Below are 15,792 nucleotides of genomic sequence, written 5' to 3'. Positions count from 1 at the left end.
TGAAAAAAATTCACTGATTCTGTTGATTCTTTCCTTTCAATCGTCCAAATGAGGGCAGGGACCACATGCATTTTTGTTCTTACTCAGGGTTGGGTTTTCAGGTCTGGAGCCAGTTCCTGGCCCACAAATGCACCTTCACAAATGTTTGTTGCGTGACTGAACTGTACCCAGGGGACCCTAAGTTCCAAACTTGTAATTACAGTAGCTCTACATGGACGATAAAAGCGATTTTAAAAAAAGACTTAACATTTGTTACATGCTTTCTGGTTTGCAAAGCCCCTTTGCAGACGTAGTCTCCTTCAATGTTCATAACTGTCCTGTGGGTAGGGGTTATCATCTCCCTTTACAGAAGAGGAGGGAGGCTCAGAGAAATCAGGCCACTCAGCCAAGACCACACAGCCGGAAAGTTCAATGTCAGGATGGCCCAGGTCTCCTGACCTCCTCCTGCCCATCACTCTCTCCCTCTCTCACGAGCATATGGTCCTGATAGAAGTGAGAGAAAGATTTGAACCTCGGTTCTTTATTTGCTGGGGGACTTTGGGCAGGTCTCAAGCACAGAGAGGCAAAGTAACTTGCCCAAAGCCACACAGCTGGTGAACAAAGGAGCCAGGCTTTGAATCTGGATTTATCTAACCTCACATCTGAGCTTCTACCCAAGTAAGCACTCCATGAATGGTGGTTATTAGTACTGTGTTATTTGCTGTCAGTTAATAATGAAAATGAAAGTGGATGATGAAGGATCAGCAGTCTCTCACCTGGCAGGATCTATTCCCAGGGCACTGCTTTCTGGAAAGCCAGGCTACAAGCACCCAGAGGAAACTGACATGGGGCCCTCTCAGCACAGCCGTCCAGAATCCACCTCTTTTCCTGCCGAGGGTGGGGGGGTGAGGGAGCACCATCCCTGTCTTCCAGCTCCCGGCCGCAGCACTCCTGGCGGGGGAGGGGACCTTGGCAGGCGGGCCTTTGGGCCTTGTGCTGAAAACACCCAGAGAGGCTGGCCATGGCCTCTGGGTATCTTGTTGGCGGGAGAAAAAGAGAGAAAGGGGGGATCCGTGCAAGTGGTCCAAGCCCCAGAGAGTCAAGACCATATTCTCCACACCCCCAAAGGACACTCCTAGGATATGCAAATTTATTCTATGAAAATCATTGCATAGATAAACAAATTCAATCACACTCAGTTGTACATTTAATGAACTGTCATTTTTTGGGAAATGATTGCAAATTACATCTGAAAAGAGACAATTTGGAAGAAAATCAGGGAGGCAGTGATGAAATATTTAAAATGCAGACTGCCTTGAAGAGTAGGTTGTAAGGTCAAGATGCCTTCCGGGAAAAAGATCTGGCCCGTCTAGCATCATCCAGCCGTCCATGCACACATTAGGCTCACCTTGATTGAGCAGTTAACCAGCACAGGGGCTGTGCTGAGAGCTTTCCGGGGGAATCTCACAGCCACCCAGTGCCAGAGGTGTGGGTATGAGTCCCACATTAGAAATGCATCGCTGAGGCTCAGAGAGTTTCAGTGGCTGGCTCCAGGGGGCACCGTTAGGAAGTGGCCTCCCACATCCCCGAGGGCCAGCTCTGTGCCGGGTCCTGGAGACCCAGAAATGGACAAGGCAGGGCCCCAGTCCTTGAGAAGCTCACAGTCTACTCAGCTACAGATTTATAAATGTTAGGAGCAAGAGGTCATCCCTCCCAGTGATTTCAAATTCTTTTCAAGCGAAGGACACTTTCTCCTTGAAATCTTACATGAGACCATCACACAAAACAGATGAAAAGGGAGCCCGCTCTGGCTAAAGCTGGGAGGGAGATTTCCCTCCCTCTCCCACATCCCTAAGGGCCTGGGAACAGGAACTGCCAGCCTGCTGATCTTGCGAAAACGTCCCATTTTACAGATGGGAACACCGAGGCCCAGAGGGCCAAGGGAATCACTGCAATTGCCAGGACTGGAACTCGGGCCCGTGGACTCCTGGTCTGGGGCTCTTTGCTCTGCATCAGCGCCCCCGGGATGCCGGTATGTGGATGCTCACCCCAGGGGGCCTAAGTCTAGGACACAGCACTGGCCACACCTGGAAAATTCAAAGTTTTTTCCAAGTGCCAGAGAAAACGAAGTCTCAGAGCCCCTTGGAGGAGACGTGAGAATTTTCCAAAGAACAATTTCTACCAGACCCCAAACATCAGGGGAGTTGATGGGGCCCTGACCTGGGAGGCAGGAGGTCTCATTCGATGCCCAGCTCTCTGACCACGACTAGGATCTAGTCTGTGGTTCTTCCTCAGTTTCTCCATCTGTGGATTACAATGAATTCTCCACAAAGTTCATTCCAGAATTGGCAAATGGAATCTAGAACCTTCTGGGCCAGGCCACTTCTGGGTTTATGACAACCTAGACTCTAGTCAGTCAACAGTGGCCTTCACAGCACCTTCAGTCCCTCCTGAGGACTGCCGACCCTCATCCACGCCCCCCTCCCTCAACATCTCTCCCTTGCCCGGTCTCTCCTCTCCCCACCCCTCTCCTTCTCAGTTTCCTGACAAGCCACGATCTTGGTTCCTTTCTTGCTTTTATCAAAGAGTAGCAAAAGGGATCCTAGAAGCCATTTGCACAGCCCCTCATTGGACAGGTGGAGACACTGAGGTCGGGAAGGGACCAAGGTCGCCAACGTCACCCCACGAGAGGGAGGCCCACACTCGGCAACCGGGATCGCCTTCTCTTCTCAGGACTAAACTCTTAGGATTCCTAACTTTTGCCAAAAAGTACTTTTTGCCTAATACCCTTAGAATCGTGTTTCCCAGTTGTGGGACATCAGAGATCTCCAAGGAGATCTGAGGTCATTCACTCATGGGCCTTCGACACCTTGCCGGACCTCCCCGGGCTGGGGGTGGGGGGTCCCTCTCCAGTCCCCTACAACCCTTTGATCAGAACTCGGAGTCTCAGTTTGGTGCTAATGTATCTTTAACACCTTTCTGGCCCTTGTTATCCTCCTTTTGGAGAAAGAGTGGGGCCTCTGGCTCAGCCCCTTCCTCAGGCAGCAGGATCTTGTTAGAAATTTTTTATTGTGGTTAAATATACATTGTTAGAATTTAATAACTTTTATTTTCATTGTATTTATTACCTTCTATTTATAGTCCTGTGGTGCTGGTTTTCCATTTATGGTAATGATATAACATTTCTTGGTAAAAATCAGCACATTAACAAAAAAATAACAAAACAAGAGTTGATTTAAAGACAGCTATTAGCAAATGGCCCTATCTGGTACACAGACGGGGCCGGATTCTCAGTGGAGGCAGGAGAACGGCTGAGGTCTGGGAAACTCGGACTTGGAATCGAAGCTGTCCTCCTGGCTGGGTGGCTGAGTTGTCCAGCTGGCCTGCTCTGTCCTCAGCCCCCTGCAGGCTGTGCCCCCACTCCCTCCTGCCTGCTCCTACCAACCCTCCAGACCCTCAGAAACGCCCTCCATCCCTCCTGCTGTCTCCGGCCTCCACCTCCCGGGCCCCAGCACCCTCATCCTGGGCTCATGGTTTTTTCCTCTTTAAATTTATGTGGCGCCTTGCCTCCAAGGAGGCCCACACAGACAGCCTCTTCTAGCAGCATTCCACAAACGCGGAGCCTGTGGGGTTTCTCAGCGCCAAGGGTCAGCCTCTCCCCCAGTGCTGTTTTGGCAGCTGAGGGGGGGAATGCGGAGCCTGAAGCCCTCTAGAGTTTTCTTTTCCTTGTTTTACAGAAATTGCACTAAGGTTTTCTCCCATTGGGTTAAGCATTGCTCACTCTGGGTCCATTTAAAAACTGTGGATGCAGATTTTTTCCTCCCAGCCACACCTCTACCCTATTTGTCCCTTCTCAATTTACCCAGTGACTCAGTGAAGCGGCTGAAAGCACCAGACATCCTCGAAGTCCTTAGAGGGATGTATTGTTTTCCTGGAATGTGGGCAAGGAAAGGCAGCGACTTCCTGCCCCTGGAAACCCTGCCCCCTGGCCTGACATGACCAACATTCACATTCAAGCCTGGAGTAAGTTCAGCCCCTATCAGTCACTCACTCCTTAGTGCGAATCAGTTGACCAAGGGGCCTCCTGCAGAGCATGTGTGTCTGCAGGTCCAGGGCCTGCAGGCTCTGGGTGTGGAAGCTTCAGAACGGGGATTCAAAACAGAGTCACCCCAGGCAGAGGAGTGGGCAGCCTAGCCTCTCATCGGGGGCAGCCAGCACCTTCACTGGGGCTGTCCTCTTGGATCTGCTCCTTGCCCATTTTGTCTGGGGCAGCGGGGTGGGCAGCTGCTTTACAGAGGAGGGTCAGGGGTGAAGTGTCTCAGCGCAGTCACATGTCAGAGGCCAGGGAGAGGGGTGTGGCTGTGGCAGCAGGGCTAAGACTAAATGATGAGTCCTGAGACTGGAGACACAGGTCTGGCCCCTTGCAATCGAGTCATTTGCGTCTGGGCTGGGTCAGCGCCCCCCCCCCTGCCGCTGCAACCCCTCCGGTCGCCTCTATTATCTGCAATAATCCAAAGGAGCCCTGGGAGGGTGAATCGGCCTGGCTTTCAACAGGTACTCCCAGGGCCGAGGAGCGAGGTCCGGCTGGAGGATCCTCTCACCTCCAGCCCCGCAGTTGGTCATGGGGGCGGGGGTGGGAGGGCAGCGTCCAAGTTTCCCTGGAATAGATACTCCGGGTCTAGCCACTCTCCCCACTTCCCAACAGATCTTCTGAATTGAGAGAAGCGAGGGCCCGTGAGCGAGGGAGGAGGCGGGCAGGGGGCGAAGGAAGGGGAGGAGGGGCAGAGGGTGGCCCCCGGGGCCCCCAGAGCGGGGCCTGGATGCGGGGCCGGAGGCGGGCCGAGCCCGGGGGCAGCGAGGGGCAGCCCGCCGGAGGCGACGTGCCCTCCCGGCGGCGACTGGAGCGCGAGGGGGAGGCGGTTTGGGGAGGGCGGGAGCGCGGGGAGCGGGAGGGGCGGAGCGGCGGCGGGGAGGCGGGGAGGCGGGGCCGGCGGGCGCGCGGGCGGCTGCAGCTGCCGCCGGCGTCTCGGGGGCTCCAGGCTGCGGGGCGGACGCAGCGCCCAGCCGTCCACAGCCGAGCCGCCCGAGGCCGCCCGAGCCCGGGCCCCGAGCCCCGAGCCCCGAGCGAGCGCCGCCGCCGCCGCCTCGCGCCCGCCGGTACCCGGACACGCCGCCGCCGCCCCCGCCGGGAAGGCAGCCGGCGCCGAGCGAGTTGCGAGCGGAGCGCGCCCCTGCGCCCGGGAAAGTTTCCCCCGCGGCCGCCGGCGGGAGTTGGCGCGGGGTCCGGCCGCTGCCGCTGGAAGGTAAGGGGCTCCGCACCTCCGTGCGCCCCGCCGCTGCGCCCCGGGGACTTGGGGACCCCGCGCGCGCGCACCCCCGGGGGACTGTTGGGCACGGTGGGGAGTGGGGGTGGAATGGGGGGATCCCAGGACGGCCCTGGGGAAGCCCTGGAGCCAAGTTCTACTTAAACTAGCCTGGGGAGGGGGCAGGGGGGACGTGCTCGCCCCCGATCCATGCCCGGAATCCGCCGAGGGCCAGGGGCTTCCCGCGCACAGGTGCAGCGCCAGTCGGCGCTCTGGGTGGGTGAGGGGGGGCCGCCAGCGGAATGGCGGGGAGGGGGGCTGGCAGGTCAAATTGCAAGGTTCGGGGGCTCGGCGAGGGCTGCGCCGTAAGGGAGGGGGTGCGCGCCACGCCGCTCTGCAGGAGGGCAGGTAGGGACTAGGGATTAGGAGCGAGGATCCGGGCCAGGAGGATTGCTGGGCCCGGCAGGGACACTGAGCGCCGGCCGCCTTCGGGGTGCCTGGCAGCGGGACGGGGGCGCCAGGCTTTCCTCCGGGGTCCCCCTTACTCCGTACGCGGTGTGTGCGGTTTGAGGAAGCGGAGACGCTGTGCGGTGCTCGGTGGATCCGAAGCTCGGGCATGTCCAGATTTAGGGGGTGTAGGGGGAGTCCGCCTAGAGGGTTGGCCGGCACCGGTGGGTTCGGGCTGGTTTGGGGTCCCGGCTGGATTGAGATGAGTCGGCTCCCGCCAGGGGGCGCCCTTCCCTGGCCCTTTCGCCTATAGGAAGGCGAGTCCTGGTTCCTGCGAGACAAATGCACCGAAATCCAGGACCAGCAACCACAGAACCACCACCCCCACCCCACACAGGCGGGGGCCCGCCTGAGGAGCAGCCCCACTCCGGCCGGACTGGCGGAGACGGTCCAAGTGTGAGGCTGAGGTGCCCCAGTTGTAACTGCGCCGCGGGCTGGAAAGCTTGGCTGTCGGGAGGTGGTATTTCTTGAGGGGCTGGCAGGGGTGTATGGGTGCATAAAAAATTCACCCCCAGAAAAACAATAACGAGAGAAACTTTAACAGCTAACTGGTGTGGAGTAAGTGGATGGGAGACTGAACTTTTTGAGGCTTCTTTGGAGTCTGAGACCGCTGAATGCACCCTTTTTGTAGAAGTTGCACCTTTGTCCGGTGGATCTGGTCAGATCCCTGCCTGGTGTGGGCGGGATGAGGGTCTTGGGGTGTATCCCCTCTTATCCATCCTCTCTTTGGGCACAAATAAACTGGGAGGCACAGAGGGGGGGTGGGGGGGCCCTTAAAGACTTGAGCAGTTCAGGCTCAAATGGAAAATTTCTCAGCAGTCCACAAGAGCCCCTCCCCTGGGTCTGGGGTCCACAGGCCACATTCGTCTGGCCGTTTCACAATTATTGGTGGACACCTGCTGTGTGTCTTGTTGCCTGACCTCAGGGCATCTGTGTGTCTGTGCCGAGGCCTCGGGAAGCAAGATGGCTGCTGGCATCTATGAAGAGCATCATCTCTGTCACGTGCGGGGCTGCTTGACATTGAAGGGACACTGAAGGCACTGTTGCCTCATCTTTCTCTCTGATTCCCTCCCTCCTGCCCGCTGTGGGTACAGATGAGCAAATCAAAGAATGCCTGGTGGCCTCGCAGCGGCCAGCAGAAGTTTACTTCTTTTGGCTACAAACGTGTGCTCGTTGGGCAGCCGCCGCGTCCCTCCCGTGTCCCCAAAGTCGCTTGCAAAGGTGATGGAAACAAGGTGGTCCTTGAAGAGAATTGAACTTCCTCCTTTCACCAAATGTTTGGGTTGGATGCTATGAAAATGGTCCGGGACAAAGTTGCCGTAAAGGAAGATCAGCACGATTTTTATTTTGAATAGACGAGGAGGAGGAGGGAGGAGGCAGAGGAAAGGGTGGAGAAGCTTGTGTCTCTGGATATGTCTTCAAGACATTCCACGGGGCCAGAAAACAAAAGGAGTTTTTTGTTTTGTTTTTAGTGACTCTTGTTTTTCTGTGGAGGGAAGCCTGCCCGGAACAGCCCTGCCCTTGGTACCTGGGTGTGGGCACGGGGCCCGCAGAGGGCTGGCAGCTCCTGTGTGGTACCCCTCTCCGTGCCCCCCCCCCCACATTCAGCCTGCCCTGAAGGGAAGAGGGAGTTTAGACCCTGAGGCCTGCTGATGTCCGTGTTTGGACTTAGCATATCCTGTGTGGATTCAGACTGCTCCCCAGCAAACTCCGAGATCTCTGATTCTGCAAAATTTCAAGTGTTGGACACTCTGTCTCCTTGTCTCCCTGCTGTCCCCAAATCCATTCAAACGGCTGACCCTCGGGGTACCTTTACCCAGCTCAAGGCTGAAGTGGCGTCTCTCAACAAACGCTCCAGACCCCTCTCTAGAAGCAGACGTCCATCAGGACGTGGAGTTGGACACTGTGGGTTGATTCAGGAAGTACCCCCTCCTCCTTAAAAAAATTCCCTGTCAGCCTGGAAATAGCTCCCTGAGTTACCGAATGAGGTTTGCATGGTCTGGGGGGCGGGATGGAGGACAGGGTGCTGGGCAGGGACAGGTTTGGGAGGGGGTGTCGAGGCAAAGCATTACGATGGGGATGGTGGGAGGGGGTGGGGAAGTGAGGGAACAGCTGATTCGTAATCCCGCTTTTCTGGATCATCAGTGTGGCCTTGGGCGAGTCACTTCTCTTCTTGAATCTGCTTTCCCAGTCTGTAAAATGAGGGTGTCGGCCCAGGAGAGTCTGAGGGGCCTTGGAACTTAAAGTCCGGAGGGTCTAACCTGTTAGGGCAGTAGGCAGCCCTGTCTGCCTCCCGTCCAGTGGAGGGCACCTCTTCTGGCTGTCGAGCGCCACCATGCCCCTGCACAGCCAAGTGAACCAGACTCCTGTCCTCCATCAGACTGGTTTTGGGGTGGAGAGGACCATTTCCCGCAAGCTGGCACGTTGCCTTTCTCCGGATGCCTGTCCGGGCCTCACTCTTTCCACGTCCCTGCGAAGAGCAAATGTTGGTGGCTGGGCTGCCCCTCTTAGGGACCCCTCTTTCCAGAGGGCTGCTCTCCTGGTCTGTTTCATCAGCCATTGGGAAGGAAAATCAGGAACATTTGTTCGTGCTCCGCTGGGACACAGCAAAGGGAGGGGGCCTTGGAAACCCGCTCTTGGGTCCCCCGGAGCAGATGATCGGTTGATCAGTATTTCTGCAACTTGATGCCATTGAGCAAAGCTGCCAGCCTGGGCTCCTCTGCTGCACGGGCTGGCACCTTGGACCCGCATCAGCGCTCCAATCCGGGTGGGTGGGGGGCAGATAATGAAACCCTTCTTAAAAAGAGAAAGTGAGATGATGAGCCCCACTGTTTGCGGCTGGGAAAGCAGGGTTTTCATCTCAGCACGTGTTTCTTAAGATCCAGCCCTTGCACCTTGTCTGCGCCCAAGATGGCTGGTGTAATTAGCAGATGAAACAACTTGGAGATGAGCAAAAACATGTTCACTGGTCCTGTGCGTTGTGACTATCCTGAGAGGCAACAGGCTGGAGTGGGCACTGGACCAGGTGTTGGGAGACTTGGGTCCTGGCCCTGATTCTGTCACCAGTGGAGCTGTGTGACCTCAGTGAGTCCCCGCCCCTCTCTGAGCCTCTGTTCCCTATTTGTTTAGAGGCAGCATTGTGTGGTGGTTAGGCTGCCTGGGTTCCAGTGTTAGCTTTCTCCTACTTATTAGCTGTGTGACCTGAGGCCGTTCAACCTCTGGTGCCTCAGTTTCCTGATCTGGAAAATGGGACTAATAATTCCCCATCAGATGGTTGTGAATAGTCAATGAGATAAAACGTGAAACACTGAGCACCGTGCCTGGCGCGTGGTAAACGCTCCACAGGTATTCACTGTTGTCAGTGTCATTGTCATTATTACTGTTACTGTGAAATGGGCGGGATCAACTTGGATCCTTTCCAGCTGTGATATTCTGGGGCACTGTGTGTGTGTATCCACTTTGGTGATGGAAGGCAAGCATGAATAAAATAAATTGTCTTTTCCCTTCTTTCCCTGCCTCTTTGAGGATTCCTGAGTTACAATCTTGTGAGTGTTCTCATGATGGCCCATCCCCGTGGCAGGAAGCCCACTTTGACATCACTGAAAATATCCCGCTTTCTGGCACGTGAGGGAAGAGATTTCATCAGCTGGTGTTCACCCATCCTTTCTCTCCCCGCCTCGTCTCCCGCCCTCAGCCGTCGTACGGACACCATATGTGCAGATGATGAGGTTAAGCTGATAAACAACCAATAGAAGCTGATATTCACCCAAATAGAAGGCCGTCCTCCTAGAAGACACTTTCCACTCTGAAATAAATGATCTGGCTCCTCTGTGATGTTGCGTGGCGTCTGGCCTGCCCGATTCCCTCTGTTGTGCCCCGTGGTCCGTGGCGTCCGTGGCAGGGACGCGGGCCGGGCCAGGTCCGTGGTCTCGGCTTTGTCAGTGTCCTGGCTGGGGCAGCCCCCTCCTGCTGCGTCTCTGCCTCGTCTCCCTCCGGGGGGGCTGGTCCTCTGAGCCAGCCCGCGATGGTCCTCATGGTGGCAGACGTGGGGTGCTCACCGTCAGCCAGCAGCCAGACAAGCTTCATCTCGCCCCCCCCAAGCCTGGTTCACATATTGTCCCCGTCTTACAGATTACAAAGGGAGGCTCAGAAAAATCGAGAGAGTGAGTGGTGGGACTGGGGTTTGATCCTAGGTTGATCTGATCCCCATCCCGTGCTCTAATCCACTATTCGATATTTCCTCTTGTATCAAAACCCCCTGTGAACCCCAAAGTCCCAGGAAAGATACCCCTGAGATGAGATCAGCCCCTCCTCCCTGCTTCTGAGCATCCTCCCAGCTCAGAGTGCCTTCTGGGATTCCCTCTTCTCGTCCTGCATTGGTTACTCAGTTACCCTGGGGACGGTGAGGGGTAGGGGTTTTTTGGGACACGGCTGCTTATGGGAGGGGAATAATTAAGCAACAAAAGGTTGTCATTGAAAGAGGATGCGTGTTGGAGTCACGGATCTGAACTTGCACCCTGTTTCTGCCACTTGCTGGCTCTTTCCTTCTCTTTGAAAATCAGAATAATAGCAACAGTAATACTGGTAAGTTCTGTAGCGCTAGCAGCCACAGCAGGTGACCCCAGACTCTCAGTGGCTTAACACGGCAGGTTTGATTCTCGCTCACATTACTTGTCTACCGTGGATCTCTGCTCCACGCGGTTACCCAGGCAGATGGCGGTGCCCCATCTTTGTAACTGTACCTTCTGCGTTATGTGGCATCCACAGACGCTGCAGAAGGGGAAGAGAGAGAGAGAGAAGGCGCACTGACCCTCAGCTGCCTCAGCCAGGAGGTGACAAACCTTGCTCCAGCCCCAGGACATTGGTCAGAACTGTCACGTGTCTCCAAACCAGCCGGAAGGGAGGCTGGGCATGTAAGGAAGCACGTGGGTATTTGCTGAGCCCTAATTCCCTGCGTTTACATTTCCAGAATAGAGTTCTTTGAGGATTAATTGAGATGACGCATTTCAACTGCCAGCTAGACCTGGTACCGTGGAAGCTTCCCTCCCTAGTGATCCCTGATGCGCATTGCCCTTTGTGGATTACAGACTGTGCACATGGAAATGATGTCCACGCAGGTCACACAGTACCCGTAATACACTGAGGTGGGTTTCAGAGAGGCCGAGGGCCTCTGTGAATACACGGAGTGGACACACGGTGAACACACTGCGTGAGTACACAACAAGGCACCAAGCCAGGCCCTTGACCTGCAGCCCGGCGCTCCCATGGTCTCCTTTGGCTTTTCTGAAATTTACTGCTCTGAGGACTTCTTCGCGGATCCTCCAGAAGCTACTGCTGCTCCTGTCTCCTCGGCCTGCACCCTCATGGTGTGGAGCTTCTGTATTCGTCTTACGTGTGCCTGGGGTGGGGGCAGAAGGGGCCGGGAGGGGAGGCTGCAGGAACTATCTGGAGGCCGAGGTGAAGTGCAGGGGCATGAGGTGAGGGAGCCGTAGTTTTAGATATTCACAGTGGGAGCCATAGGAATTTGGGCCCCACACACACCGCTTTGGGAACTGCTGTGCGTTCAAGCTTCGGGGTGCCCCCCAAATGACACACAAAGTAATTGTGGGTCCCACCTACTCAGCCTGTTTCTCGGAGGACAGTAAGATGGTCAGACCCAGTTTCCAAGCCTGACTCCTCTTCTAGCACTCACGCATCCCTCTGGGCCTCAGTTTCCTCCTCTGCAAAATGGGAAGAACATGGGGACGCTATAAAGCCAGTCAAGTTCCTCGCACATAGTGGGTGTCAACGTGTTTGCACATCTCTCCTCTCCCACTTGAGTCGGAAGGTGGAGATGCCTGGCGAGAGACCGGCACGCCCGCCCATAACTCTCATCTTTTAGGTGGAGAGGCCGTGGGTCCCCACCCCGCGGCCCCAGGCTGAGCTCTCGTGGCGAGCTAACGTGGCTTCCATTTGAAATGGGAGAAGGATTTGGAGCCCTGGCCCTTGGACTTGGGCCCGTCTTTTCATGTCTAATTACCACTGTGGGCATGGGGCCGGGGGTGCTGCTGAGCGAGGCCCCTCCCGTGGGGCTCCTCTCCGGCTGGGACAGATGGCCGTGCTCTGGCTGGCCTAGTGCTCCAGACCCCCCGCCCTCCTCTCGCGGGGGCACCGCCTCGCCACCACCTGGTGCCTGACATTTCGGGCTCCCTCCAGCAGGGCAGGCCCGGCCTGCTCATCTGCTCTGCGCTTTTAGCCCCCCGGGGGAGGGAGGCGCTTCTCCCACCAAAACAAACACCCCCGGAATAATGGGGATTAACTGTCCCCCTGAACGGACCCCACAGAAATAGCTGGTGGGCTGGACACCGGAGGGGAGGGGCCTTTGGGAGAGGATGGCTCCCCAAGACAGGGTTCTGCCGTGGCCCGTTGCCCCCCTGGGCACAGTGGCCACTTGTTCCTGGGGGCACTGAAGAGAGTGACCTTCCACTGTGGCCGCCATCAGGATGTTGGGAGGCACACCGACTCCTGGCTTCTCTGAGAAGCTCTGGCTGGCAAGCAGGCCAGTTAGGTGAGTCGGGCACCGTGGGGGCCCTCAAACACACCTTACTCGCTCCTGGCCCAGACCTCAGCTTCTGCAGCCCCTCCCTCCCGGAACACCTGGGGCTGGGCGTGCACCAGCTCAAGAGCCCCTGAGGCGTGTGCTCGTTTCCCAGAGCTGCTGTCACAGAGAACCACCAAGTAGGGGCTTAAACAGCAGACATGTATTCTCTCGCAGTTCTGGAGGCTGAGTCCAAAATCAAGGTGTTGGCAGGGCCCTAGGGGAAGGTCCATCCTTGCTCCTTCCTAGCTTCTGGTGGCTGCTGGCAGGCCTTGGTGTCCTTGGCTTGTGGGCACATCAGTCTCTTCCTCTGTCGTCACATGGGGTTCTCCCTGTGTCGTCTGTCCTCTTATGAGGACCCAGTCATACTGGATTAGGGCCTAATGACTCATCTTAACTCGATTATGTCTGCAAAGACCCGATTTTCAAATAAGGTCCCGTTCATGGGTACTGGGGGTTAGGACTTCAACATAGCTTTTTGGGGCACACAATTCAACCCATAACAGGTGGGCACTATTATTGCCCCATTTACAACCCAAACAACCAACCTAAAGTGCTTTGGGTAATTTGCCCAAGTGCATACAACTGTACTAGTGAGTAATCGGTAAATTAATCTCTGTACACTTCAGTTTTCTTATCAGTAAAGTGGGGACTTATACCCACCTCATAGCCCAATTATGAGCATCAGAGGAGGCAAATGTCTGTGTCAAACACACTCTGTCCACAGCTAAGCGTCTGTCAGACGCGGTTATCCATCTTTGCTCCCTCCTGACGGGCCTGGAAGCGTGTGGGGTGTTCAGTCTGGGCTCAAGGAAGATGGATGTGTATGAATTGTAACCAATTGCAGAGAGAATGTTTTCTAGAAATAATGGTTTGAAATGACTGCGTGACAGGCACCATGTACTTTGTTTCGGCCTGTCTTCCTGGAGTTGCCAGCATCTCCGTCTCCTCCCGGGTTAAGCATATCAGGTTCAGGTGAATGTCTTGCTTGCTCTTTATCCTGCATTCACCTTTAGCGCTGGAGATCACTGTGACCTTTCCACATTGGGTGCCTGTCCCCAGGGGCAGCGTCTGGGCATCTCTGCACGAGGAGGGGACTTAGGAAGGCTTAGGAGACGCCTCTCGGCCCCAGAACACATCCCATGGGGGCCCAGGAGTGTCTGGGGCTCTGCTGTGGGGGCTGAGGGTTCAGATATGCAGCCTTGTCCCCATGCAATGGAAGCAGGGAGGCATCATGCCGTCAAGGGAAGGAGTGCGGCTTCTGAGCATGTGGCCCTGGGTTCAAACCCCGGTTCAGCCATGTACCATGACCTTCATTTGGCCTCTGACAAATTCACTTCTCTGTGCCACCATTTCACCTCGGAGGGTTTTACGAAGATAAAATAAGATTAAAATGCATAAATGTATCTCTTAGGATTGAATGTGGCTCTTCAAAAGTATTCAATGAGTGTTAGAGTTATTCTATTCTAATTCTAGATTCTAATTCTATTCTATTCTATCTAATTCTATTCTCTTCTGATTATCTTATTTATGATCTGTTTCCCTCAGTGGAATGGGGCAGAGACCTGTCTGTTTTGTTCTCGGAACCTACAAGGTGCAGTTTAGTGCCTGGGGTTGAGCAGATGCTCAGTAGGTACATGCTGAATGAGTGAGTGAGTGAATGAATGAATGAATTCTTAGTCATAGCTTCTTTGGGATCACATCCTTTCTTGTATGCACAGAGGCGTCTACCCAGAAGCCTCTCTTATGTGGGGCCGCTGGGGATATTATGGGAACAAACCCAGTGGGGAGCCCTGGGCGCCATGAAAAACTCAGGAAAGGCCCTGACATCTGGGGGCGGGGCCCCCCCTGGAGTGAAAAACAAGCTGAAGGTTGGAGGATGAGGAGAGGCGGGGGCAGGGGGCCTGGAGGGTGGTGTTCACCACAAGAAACAGGCTGTGTGGGGGCCCCGTGGGGGCAGCCACATTCGCAGTGCTGGGTGTCCCCACGACTTATGGGGGACAGAGAGACACTTATGCGGCCAGCAGAGACACTCCCCACACTTCTGAGACATGGAAGGGAGGCCTGTCTTCCAGTATTGTTACCTAACAAGTGTCCCCCGCCTGAGGCACCCGGATCTATGAAGATGCCAGCTGGATCAGAGGGTCCGCGTTCAATTTACAGACACATGAGCTCTCAGATCCCCGATCCTCCCTCCTGCCTTAAAAATAAAATTCGATTGACTAAAGTTCGACTTACACACTCTGTTAGGGAAAACATCTGTTGTGTAACGTGATCGTGTTGGCCGCCTCGCTTGAAACCCTTCAGTGGATTCTCAGTTGTGTTCAAAAGCCTTTCCTGCAGCCTTGGCCCCCGCCCCGACCCAAGCCTGCCTCCCTCTGCTCCAGCCCACCTGCCATCTTGCGTCCTTCTCTTGGTCCCCCATGCGGGGTCGCTCTGCATGCTCTTTCCCCTCCCCTGCAATGCTTTTCCCTCCCTCTTTAGCTACTGACTCCTCCTCGTCCTTTGGAGCCCAGCTGCTGTGTCACCTCCTCCGGGAAGCCCTCCTTGACTCCCGAGTGGGCCACATTCCCCACCTATTGCCCCCAGTTGCTGCACCATCCCCTCCTTAATGCGGTTTTTGTCACAGTTGGGAGAGGGTTGATGTGTCTGTGTGACTATTTAACATCCTTCTCCCCTAATCTAGTGTAAGCCCCAGAGGGCAGAGACCCGTGTCTCTCTGCCCATCCTCTGCCTCGCAGCAGCTGGCCCAGGCCCGGCACCGGGTGGTGCTCAGGAGGCGCCCCGTCCGTTTTCTCCTCTGCGGGCCGGTCTTTTTCGACTGTTTGGGCAATGAGCGCAGCTAATGTGTGCCAGTCTCTCGCGGTGTGCCTGGCACTCGCAGGTCAGACCTCACCCGGTGGAGAGGTTTACAGCCCCAGCTCCATCCCACCCGCTCCGCCGCCTCGGGCAACTTACCCAGCCTCTCTGTGCCTCTTCTCATCCATGAAATGGGACTAAAAATAATACCTGATTCATTGGGTTGTTGGGAGGATTAAATAATTAATTCATGTCAAGTTTATTTTCTCAGTTTGGGAGGCTGGAAGTTCATGACCGAGGAGTGGGCAGGTCTGGTTTCCCCTGAGGTCTCTCTCCTGGGCCTGCAGATGGCCGCCTTTGCGATGTGTCCTCCCGTGGTCTTTCCTCTGCACGTGCATCTCTCGTGTCTCCGGTGTCCAGTCTCCTCTTAGAAGGACACTAGTCAGATTGGCTTAGGGCCCACCCTAACAGCCTCATTTTAACCTAGTCACCTCTTTAAAGACCATATCTCCAAATACAGTCACATTCTGAAATACTGGGGTTAGGGCTTCAGCATATGAATTCTGGCGGAACACAGTTCAGTTCATAACACCTACTTCACTAGTATGATTATCCTCAGTTTATGGC

General features: G+C 55.5%; 1 protein-coding gene across 4 annotated transcripts in view; it reads left to right on the top strand.

The window, feature by feature from the left end:
* Positions 1–4,432: 4,432 nt before the first annotated feature.
* The window catches only part of TSPAN18 (tetraspanin 18), a 186,943-nt gene continuing 175,583 nt past the window's right edge, over positions 4,433–15,792 (top strand). The window contains exon 1 of one of the 4 annotated variants that reach the window (XM_087423087.1): positions 4,433–4,533. The gene's annotated coding sequence lies outside the window, so the exon portion shown is untranslated. Of the gene's footprint in view, positions 4,534–5,000; positions 5,283–15,792 lie in introns of those variants that run through there. The other 3 variants (XM_087423085.1, XM_087423088.1, XM_087423084.1) reach the window with 3 other exon arrangements.

This window comes from Ceratotherium simum, chromosome 34 (genome assembly GCF_057802395.1).
Source record: "Ceratotherium simum simum isolate JZ-2026a chromosome 34, ASM5780239v1, whole genome shotgun sequence".
Taxonomy (NCBI): Eukaryota; Metazoa; Chordata; class Mammalia; order Perissodactyla; family Rhinocerotidae; genus Ceratotherium; species Ceratotherium simum.
The sequence above is the reverse complement of the archived record's forward strand: the minus strand, read 5'-3'. Positions and strand labels throughout refer to the sequence as shown.